The following is a 10,760-nucleotide window of genomic DNA, read 5'->3' as shown; positions in this document are numbered from 1 at the left end:
GTTAGATGTAATGCAGCAACGTGCTCCCGATGTTGAACATCAGTTCATAGAAAAGTCAAATGAGTTGGAAATGGCGCAGCTTATCATACGCCAGTTGTCGGATAAGGCCAATGTAAACCAAGGCCGCAATCGTATAGAGACCTTGACGCAGTCGCAATTTATGTACGAGCAACGGATTAGAGACTTACAAGTAAGTTAGAAGTAGAAGTGCATTTGAAGATGTTTACATTATTATGTTTACGCCTTTCTTACAGGCTATTTTGCAACAATTGACGTATGCCAAAGAAAGGAATTTATGATGGTCACACATATATTGGCAAAAACATAGCAAGTGCATATGCCAAGTTGGAAAAAATTGACAATGCGTGAGTATAAAATGAATGGGTGTTCTTAATTATAAATATTACTTTACCTTTTCTTTTGCAGTGGCCAAAAAGAAGAGTCTTTTTGATGATCGACCGCAATAGATTCAAGAATTGACTTACATCATGGTATATGCGTTGTCGGCAACACTGGCCACTCAAAGGGACATTTTCTATTACAACACAATGGCAACGCCATTCCCTTTTAAAACGATTGTCAACGTCAGCTCTAGTTATTAGTTTCAAAGAAGCCGCGACAAAAACACCAATTGTAAAACGAAGCCGAACGAAGTCTAAGAACGAAAACTGAAAATTTGTCTGCTATATATTTCTGGCCGCGAGCCATAGTTTTTGAATTTAAATATACAACTTAAAATTAACTCGCTTGTTTCGTTTTTCTGACATAAGTTTTTACAATTGTTTTATTGTGGTTGTGTGAAGCGTTTGCAATTTTGCTTAAGCCGCCATATTGCAACATACGCTTTTCAAGAGTCTTCATGATAACGCGTAACAAATCGAAGCTTACTGATATTGCTGCTCCAGAGGAAAGCAGCGACAATAGTTCGGAGGAAAGCCTGTTAGATTCAACTATAGTGAATATGCCTGACAACGAGGGTGCAACAGGTGCACAATCGCCACAGCCGCAAGTCAATTTATCTGAAACACAATTAGCTACATTACTACAGAGCATTTCATTTTTACGCCAATCTGTGGATGAGCTTCGCCAAGAGACTGGCCACAGCCGGGATGAAATGAAGGAACTCCGGGCCAGAATAGAAAGTGAGGCTAGACCGATATTCAAAATGCTGAGCTGCCACTTTCGCAACCGTCAATGACGCCACAGCCGCAGCCAGTGCCACTTTCGACGCCACCGCCGCAGTCAGTGGCATATACTCTGCCACTGCAACAGACATCAACATATAATTTGCCACCGCCGCAGTCAACGGCATATACTCTGTCACTGCAACAGACATCAACATATAATTTGCCACCGCCGCAGTCAACGGCATATACTCTGCCTCTGTCACACACATCAACATATACTGCGCCACCGCCGCAACCTGCAACTTTTGGGTTGCCACAACAACAATTACCGTTACTGACGTCGTCAACATCTTTGTCAGCGCCGCATCGTGCAACTACTCTTACGTTTTCTGAGGACTATGCGGTGAAACTGTACCCACTGCCGCCTTTTGATGGTAATCCAGAAGATTGGCCTTTATTTTTTGCCAATTTCACTGATTCGACTATTGAATTTGGGTATAACAACAAACAAAATTTGATGCGATTGCATAAGGCGTTAAAAGGCGACGCCAAGAATGCTGTGACATCGCTTCTTATCTATCCAAACGATGTGCCAAAAGCCATTGAGGAACTTCAGTTCAATTTTGGACGCCCCGACATGCTTGTACGGGTTCAGTTGGATAAAGTCAAGAATTTCCCAGTCATTTATGAGAATCGCCTTGAGCCTGTATTGAGTTTCTCTAATCGAGTGCGCAACATAGTTGCATTCTTTAAATCTGCCAAATGTGAACACCACCTAATGAATACAACACTTTTGGATCAACTAGTGACCAAAATGCCGCAATCAAAACAATATGAGTGGACGAAGTTTGCTGCCCCCGTTTCGCCATTTCCTACGGTGGAGACCTTTTCGACTTGGCTCAGTGAGCTCGCAAGGGTTGTGAGTCTGATGCCAATACATGCGCCAAATGCTCAACGTTTTTCGCAGCCGTCGACACCGTTGGGTTTTCGTCTAGCTAATGCCAATAGCAATCGCCAACATGCCGCGTTGGGTGCAAAGAGAGTTTTGCACAACAAAGAGATGACATTTGATAATTCAAATATGCCGTGTTTGCAATGCCAGCAAAGTCAAAAACTGAGCAGTTGTCGCCAGTTTGCTGCTCTGGATATAGACGATAAGTGGAAATTTGTAAAACGTAACCGATTATGTTTTTCATGCTTGCAGGTTGGACACAGCCTGACCGATTGTTTTAAAAAGAAGCCATGTGGCATAAATGGATGCGTGCGCCTGCATAATCAATTACTTCATTCTGAGGCCAAGCAGCCTCCAAAGCCAGTCACGCCAAACAACGAAGAAAGGGAGCACATACTCAACTGCCGTGAAGAACGCTGTCTTTCACACCTTTTCAAGATATTGCCGGCCATTTTGTCAGGTCCACTAGGAAGAATTTCCGTTTACGCCATGTTTGACGAAGGGTCATCGATTTCGCTACTTGAGGAGAAGGTAGCCAACAGCCTAGGCCTTAGAGGAAACGCCGCACCACTCACACTGCAATGGTATGACGACAAGAAGACAACAGAGAAGTCACGTAAAATAGCCTTGGCCATAAAGGGTCATGCGGAGAAGTCGTCAACGTATGATATAAAGAACATACGCACAGTCAAAAGCCTAAATCTGCCAACACAAACTTTCTGTCGAGATGATCATTCACATTTGAAGTCGCTGCCGATAAAAAATTACGATAATGCCAAGCCTGTTCTGCTGTTGGGTTTGGATAACTGTTTCCTTGAGGTGACAGAACACATTGTAGAGGATGGGCCATACAAACCCATCGCAGCCTTAACTAAATTAGGTTGGACCGCATTTGGTCCTACTAATTCACGAAGCAACGACGAGCCACGTGTACTTCATCTGCGTGAGGGTCAAGCGCTTAAGGAGCTACAAAAGGTGGTCGAAGACTATTTTGCTGCCGACAGTTTTGGTGTACGAAATGCTGACATTGTGCTCGAATCTGATTCAGACGCCCGGGCCAAGAAAATTCTTGCTGAAACAACAAAAAAACATCGGAAGACAATACGAAGTTGGTCTGCTATGGCGAGAAGAAAATGTAAATTTGCCTAAAAGTTATGCCATGGCCAAACAGAGGTTGCTTAACATTGAGAACAAAATGACACGAGATGCCGCCTTTGCCGCCAATTATAGAAGAGAAATCGACAAATATATCGCGAAGGGATATGCCCGATTGTTGGAGCCTGAAGAAGCTAACTGTGAAAGCCCTACCACTTGGTATTTGCCACATTTTGGAGTGGTGAATCCAAGCAAACCGAATAAGCTTCGCATTGTATTCGATGCTGCCGCCGCTACGTCGAACATATCACTGAACTCGGCACTCCTAAAGGGACCGGAGCACGCTCAGCCGCTTTGGACGATTATCGCTAAGTTTCGTCAGGGTGTTGTGGCTGTAGCGGGCGATATACAGGAAATGTTCTCGCAAGTCAGAATACGCGATGCCGATCAAGACTCGCAGTGATTCCTACGGAGGAATGGGTGCGTTTCAACGCCGATTCAAGTTTACCAAATGGTGTCGATGATTTTTGGTGCCGCGTGTTCACCATGTTGCGCTGAGCACGTGAAAAACGTCAACGTTGAAAGCCATATGGAGCCGATGCCCATGGGCGCAAACGCTGTCATCGAAAACACGTATGTTGACGACCTCGTCATTAGTTTCGACAGCACGCAAGAAGCCGAAGAAGTTACTTTAGAAGCCATTCGCATTAATGCTGCCGCCGGGTTTAAACTTCGAAACTTCGTATCGAATTGCAAAAGTTTTGAAGCCAAGCTCAATAACGATGAAGTCGTCCAAGGAGAAAGCTTCAACTTGGAAAGAGGAAATAGTACCGAGAAAATACTGGGAATGTTTTGGAACACAAACAAAGACACATTCGAGTTCCATTTCAAATTCAATAAAGTGCCAAAAGACGTTTTGGAATGTAAACGCCCACCAACTAAACGAGAGATGCTTGGAATCGTTATGTCGGTTTTCTTAGCTAATTTCATGATATACACCAAACTTTTATTACAAGCAACCTGGAAGATGCAAATAACATGGGATGAGCCGCTTCCGTATGAAATGCAAGCCTATTGGACAGCATGGTGGAAGGAGTTCCAACGTGTGGAACAATTTTCTACTCCCAGATGTTATTCACCGTTATTACCATCAGCCGATGATGTAGAATTACATGTTTTTGCCGATGCAAGCTCCACTGCCTATGCTGCCGTTGCGTATCTGCGCATGCTAAGAGGATGCGAAGTTGACGTCGCATTTGTTGCTGCTAAAACACGATGTGCCCCGCCAAAGGTATGAGTGTCCCACGACTAGAACTACAAGCTGCCTTACTGGGTTGCCGATTGATGACTTCAATTGTCAATAGCCATAGCATTCGTATTAGGCGTACGATATTTTGGAGTGACTCAAAACCGGTCATCCTTTGGATTCGTTCAACTGAGCGCCGATATAAACAATTTGTCGCTCATCGAATTGCCGAAATTCTTACCAACACAGAACCATCACAATGGCGTTAGTTGCCCACGTCATTTAACGTAGCAGATGATGCTACTCGAATTGCAACACCCCCGAAATTTGAATTGCTAACGCGATGGACACTAGGTCCCAACTTTCTTCGCCAAAGAGAGGAGCTGTGGCCTAAAGAAGTGCCACTAACATCTGAGCATTGTCAATCTGAGGAGACACCCAACCGAATTCTCAACATTAAGCTAGGTGAGCCTGTGATTGATTTTACTAAATTTTCTTGTTACTTAAAGCTAGTGCGAACAATCGCATGGGTTTTGCGATTTGCACATAACACCCAGCCTGGTCAACATAAAAGAGGTGAGCTTGCCGCAACCGAGTTAGCGAAAGCCGAGAACGCCATCTGTCGCATCGTACACAACGAGGTGTATGCTGAAGAAATCCGTATGTTGCGCGCTGGATCTAATCTGCCGAAGACGAATAATTTGAGCCAATTAACGCCGTATATTGATAATGACATACTTCGAGTCAAAGGACGAATTGACGCCGCATACTGTATTCCAATGACTGCGCGACGCCCAGTCATAATGCCACAAAACCATCCGGTTACACATCTATTGATGTTGCATTATCATCAAAAGAGGCATCACCAAAACGATAAGCTAATTATAAACGAACTACGCCAAAAATTTTAGATGCCTCATGCACCCGCTGTGTTGAAGCGCACAAAAAGAAACTGCCCGACGTGCATAATAGCACGCGCCAAACCTGATGTACCGCTCATGGGCCAATTACCGCCCGACCGCTTAACACCGTATCTCCGCCCGTTTAGTTATACGGGGATTGATTATTGTGGACCATTTTATGTAGCTGTGGGCCGCCGTCGTGAAAAGCGCTGGATAGCCTTGTTCACTTGTCTAACGACACGCGCCATTCACCTAGAAGTCGCTGAAGACCTATCAAGTGATTCATTTCTAATTTGCCTCAGAAATTTTATGAATCGTCGAGGCACGCCTGTGAAGATTCGAAGCGACAATGGAACCAACTTTATCGGAGCCCAGAAAGAGTTAACAAAGGAAAATCGACTATTTGACGTCGCCGAGATTGGACATCAAATTGCGAAGGTGCGCATTGAGTGGACATTTAACTGCCCAGCTGATCCAAGTGCTGGTGGCTGTTGGGAACGATTAGTCCAATGCGTGAAACGCTTGTTGTCAAAGGTGCTACAAGAAGAGGCACCGCGACTTGAAACGGTTCGTAGTGTTGTCATCGAAGCGGAGAACATTGTAAACAGCCGCCCTTTGACTGATTTGCCGCTAACCGCTGAAGAAGACGAGCCGCTGACACCCAACCATTTTTTATTGGGGTGTCTCAACTCAACGCAAACGCCGACCGAAGAAGAATCCAAAATATGCTTGCGAAAGCAATGGAGAGTTTTGCAAAATTTGAAAGACAAATTGTGGAAGCGCTGGACAGTGGAATATTTGCCACAACTGTTGCAACGCTCTAAGTGGAGGAATGAGGTGCCACCCCTGAAGACTGGGCAACTTGTAATCATTTGCGACTCAAATATGCCGAGGAGCCAGTGGCGAAAAGGTATCGTCGAAACAGTTTTCACCGGCAAAGATGGACAAGTACGCACCGTTGAAGTTCGCACGAGCCATGGTACTTTACGTCGACCTGCCAGCAAGCTAGCCGCTTTAGAGTTCAGTGAATCCCCTTAAGGATTCACGGGGCGTGGAATGTCGGCAACACTGGCCACTCAAAGGGACATTTTCTATTACAACACAATGGCAGCGCCATTCCCTTTTGAAACGATTGTCAACGTCAGCTCTAGTTATTAGTTTCAAGAAGCCAGAAACCAATTGTAAAACGAAGCCGAACGAAGTCTAAGAACGGAAACTGAAAATTTGTCTGCTATATATTTCTGGCCGCGAGCCATAGTTTTTGAATTTAAATATACAACTTAAAATTAACTCGCTTGTTTCGTTTTTCTGACATGCGTTACAATCTAAATTAGCCAGCATGGGCACCGACTTCAAACAGATACTAGAAGTGCGTATAGAAAATCTCAAACAACAAAAAGCGCGTCGGGATCAATTCGGGCAGTCACCAATTGCTGCTAGCACTGTTCGCTCGAGTACAGCGAAACAGGGCTCCTTGCTGTTAAGCGAAGAGAATACGGCCGTAAGCATTGACATGGCCGCAAGTGATACAACACCATTGCTGGGTGCAGTCGGAGGTAGTGGAATACAGACGCAGCAGCAGATTGCATTATATGATGACTCCGATAGTTACGCGCAACAGCAGGCTGAGACTATGCAGAATATTGAATCGACTATTGTCGAGCTAGGCGGTATATTTCAACAATCAGCACATATGGTTAAGGAGCAAGAGACTGTGGAGCGTATCGATACAAACATACAAGATGCCGAATTGAACATAGAAGCGGCGCTTGGTGAAATATTGAAATACTTCCAAACTGATGATAAAAATCTTCGCAGTACTGATATTCTTTTTCATATTCTTCGTAGTTTTCCTTACATAATAACGAATATGTTTGTGACACGGCAAGATTTTAACAAGTTCAGAGGCGCGGCCTTAAAGTTGTGGGTTTTTAAATACATAAATATATAATATCCTATTCATATACATACATATCAATCACACTAATGTAATAATGAAATTAAGTCTTATATGCCACGTGCAACACGATAGCTTTTAGAAGCAGTCACGTAGGGTTAGACACTAACTCTGCCAATAATAAAATTATTTCGCTTAGTTTCACTTTTTTTCAAAATTTTCTATAAAAAGTAGAGATGATCCTGTGTAATAAAACGAGAACCGATTTATTTAATCATAAATATATAAAGAAAAGTTTAAAACTAAATAAAATAGAAATTGTTATTGGCAATAAGTACATGTGCTTGTTTATTAATAATTCAAATATTATGTTCAAACAAATTTAAGTGAAAGGTATGCAATTTCAAGAAAAAAGCAATTGCTTAGTTTTTTATGCATACGGCTTAACATTTCCGGTAGGAAGCAGAAGGTCAGTATGTATAAATAAAAAGCTTTATCAGGGGAACGTGTTATATTTTCAAATAACAAATAAATAAAAAATACATCGTAATGAAATGTTGCCGTTTATTGCATGTGATCTGATGCCGGATTTAATTTATAGGTTCTCGTAGGTAGCTCGTACTCGAAGTCATAAGTGGTGAAGTGTTTTACACAGATGACGCTGGTTCGGGCGTTGAAATCCGTTGGTCTCCGGCAGAACTGGATCCACTTTTCCACCAACTCAATGTCGGCCGGAAAAGTAAAAAAAACTGCACCCAGATCCTTTGGCACTAACACTAGCACAATTTACCACTGCACACCTCATTTTTTTCTTTAATTTATAACTTTTTTTATAAGTTTTCACAAAAAACAAAACAACGCTCAAAATCCTCCGAATTTGTAAATTTGTAAAGTTGAAATAACCTAAAATGTCACGAACCAGAAAATGTAAACAAAAGTATTGTGTCATCGAATGGGTGGATGCTGTCAAATCGACGAAGAGAGACTTTTATTTTCTGGATCGTGGCCCAGATCGGTTAATATCTCAGTCGTTGTCGTCAAGCTCCACTAACGGAAGCCCTAAAGGCCGGTCCACATAGAACTTTCGCGTTGGCTTTGGCGCTGGCGTTGGTTTGACAGAACGCATGTTAAAAGTATGCTTGCTACAATGAACGCTTAGGGATGTTCCGATACAAGTAAATACGAGTATGTACTCAATACTTTTGTTTCGATACCAACTACTTTTTTTACTCGAATCGTTCTTTCGATACCTAATTGGTATCGAAAGAAAAGTACTTGTATCGAATAGATTTGAGCAAGAGCCATATGGTCGGCCATATTTTTCTATGGAAGAAACTTTGCTTTAAGAAATGGCACCGCCAAAATCTAAAGTGTGGATATATTTTTACAAGAATATCGACCTATCTCGGCAGCCAGTTCGAAAACGCCCTTTCTCAGAAAACTTTTCAAAAGGCGCCCTATTTCAGAATTTGATTTAAAAACGACCTATCTCAGAAAACTTTTCAAGAGCGCCTTATTTCAGAATTTGATCCAAAAACGCCCTTACCTCAACTGAAAGTATATTGGAAATATTTGAGATAGGGCGTTTTTGAATCGGCAGCCGAGATAGACGTTTTTGAAACGAATTCTGAAATAGGGCGCTTTTGAAAAGTTTTCTGAGAAAGGGCGTTTTCGAACTGGCTGCCGAGATATGTCGATCTTCCACTCAGGTGTCGCAAAAGGTATGCCACAGATAAAGTCAGAAAATTTATCTTCGCTTTGTTGCATGAAAAATTATCGATATAAGTAGGTATCGATACGTTCGCTTTACTCATATAAGTAGTATCGAAATAGCGATTTGAGTAAACTCATTTAAGTAGGCATCGATACGTTAATGGTATCGGAACGTCCCTATGAACGCTTGGCAGCGAATGCTTTGACCACTAAATTCACATACTAACGACAGATAACTTCATATTCCATATCAATAATTGCATGAAAAATGATATTTCTTGCCCACATTTGATTGAAAATTAAAACTATTTCACGTAGTTTTATTTATTTGCAACAGCTGAATGACAACGCGCGAAAAAAAAGGTGAGAGATGCCCATCTTTTTGTGAGTGTTAACTTTGGCGTTGGCGTTGCCGTTGATATGTAGACATGTCCATATAATTGTGTGTATTCATAGTCAGCTGTTAATCAACATCAACGCCGAAGTTCTATGTGGAACGGCCTTAAGAAGCGTGCAGCTTAATAGGGTCGGTCCACAGGGACAAAGGCGTTAGGATTGTCGAAGAGATGTCTCGAGTCATGGGGTGTCTCTCCGCATGCTGGACACTCATTTGGCACATCTGCGTCTAATCTGCTCAGGTATGACTTTAACCTGCTGTAGAAGCCAGAGCGAAGTTGGGATATTGTGGTTCTATGTGTGGTTATTCCTTGGTCTTCACGACTGCTTAATTGCCAGCAAAAACCGCGAGAAGGCGACAGAGTCGATATAATGCAACGTTCGAGTGGAAGAGTAACACGCGATTTGATACTAACACCTACACGAATTTACGTGCGTTTAACTCGCGTTAGCATGTTGACTAAAATGCAGGGAAATTAGCGTAGTTGTAAACGCACGTTTAGCTCCCGACGTGTGAACATGGTCTTATTCTTCGCGCTGAAAATAACTAGCGGAAAATAATAAAGGCATGGAAGCCCAGCTCTGTTATTGAAGAAAAGCAACAAAGAACAAAAAGAGTCCCACAAAGAGTTGATTTTATTAAGCTAAACTCATTATCGATACAATTTTTAAGACAGCATCACTCTATGGTCATACCAGACCCAATAAACACCAAAAAAAATATTTCTCCAACCTTGGAGAAATTCATAGTTCTCAAGTTGATATCCAACATCATTCTCCGACTTATCTCTAACCCACGCGCAGATACGTAAAAAGTGATAGAGATACGAGTTTTTAATTATCAAGTGAAAAACTAAAGCTATATAAAGGGGAAAACTACCAACGAAAAGTAAATTATCTTCAAAGTATCCTCAAATATTCTTGAAAGAAAATAAAACGTGAAGTGAATCAAGTGGCAAAATAACTGTCGGACTGTATACTGTCAAGTGAATTATTGTAATATGGTATTGATTAACTACATAATACAAAAGGAGTAATAAAATGAAAAATCAATATTTAAATTCGTCTATATATGTCGTTTCAATCAAAAAGCTATAAGGTATTTTACTATTTCAATTTCAGTATTTCAATGATATGTTTCAGACCAATTGGAGAATTACATTGGAGTTCAAGTTGAGAACTAGCATTTTCCCAACTTGAGAAACAGTCTGTCGGCGAAACTTTAGATTTCAAATTTAAACTAAACGAAATTTATTAAGTATATTTTTGTCTTTATTAACTGACTATTTAAAACGCGTAAGCGTGTTACACTTTGGTGGCGTCCAGTACTAAACTGAACTTTCAAATTATATCGAATGGTTCACAACGAATAGATTAAACGAATAAATGAATATAAGGATAAATAGCGAATGATAAAAATGCATGAAATGGC

General features: G+C 41.7%; 1 pseudogene; it reads left to right on the top strand.

Moving 5' to 3' along the window:
- The first annotated feature begins 6,642 nt into the window (after nucleotides 1-6,642).
- On the top strand, nucleotides 6,643-7,243 carry LOC118749717 (annotated as a pseudogene).
- The last annotated feature ends 3,517 nt before the right edge of the window (nucleotides 7,244-10,760 follow it).

Source organism: Rhagoletis pomonella, unplaced genomic scaffold (assembly GCF_013731165.1).
Source record: "Rhagoletis pomonella isolate Grant_MI unplaced genomic scaffold, Rhpom_1.0 Rhpom_scaffold_00035, whole genome shotgun sequence".
NCBI classification, from domain to species: Eukaryota; Metazoa; Arthropoda; class Insecta; order Diptera; family Tephritidae; genus Rhagoletis; species Rhagoletis pomonella.
The sequence above is the reverse complement of the archived record's forward strand: the minus strand, read 5'-3'. Positions and strand labels throughout refer to the sequence as shown.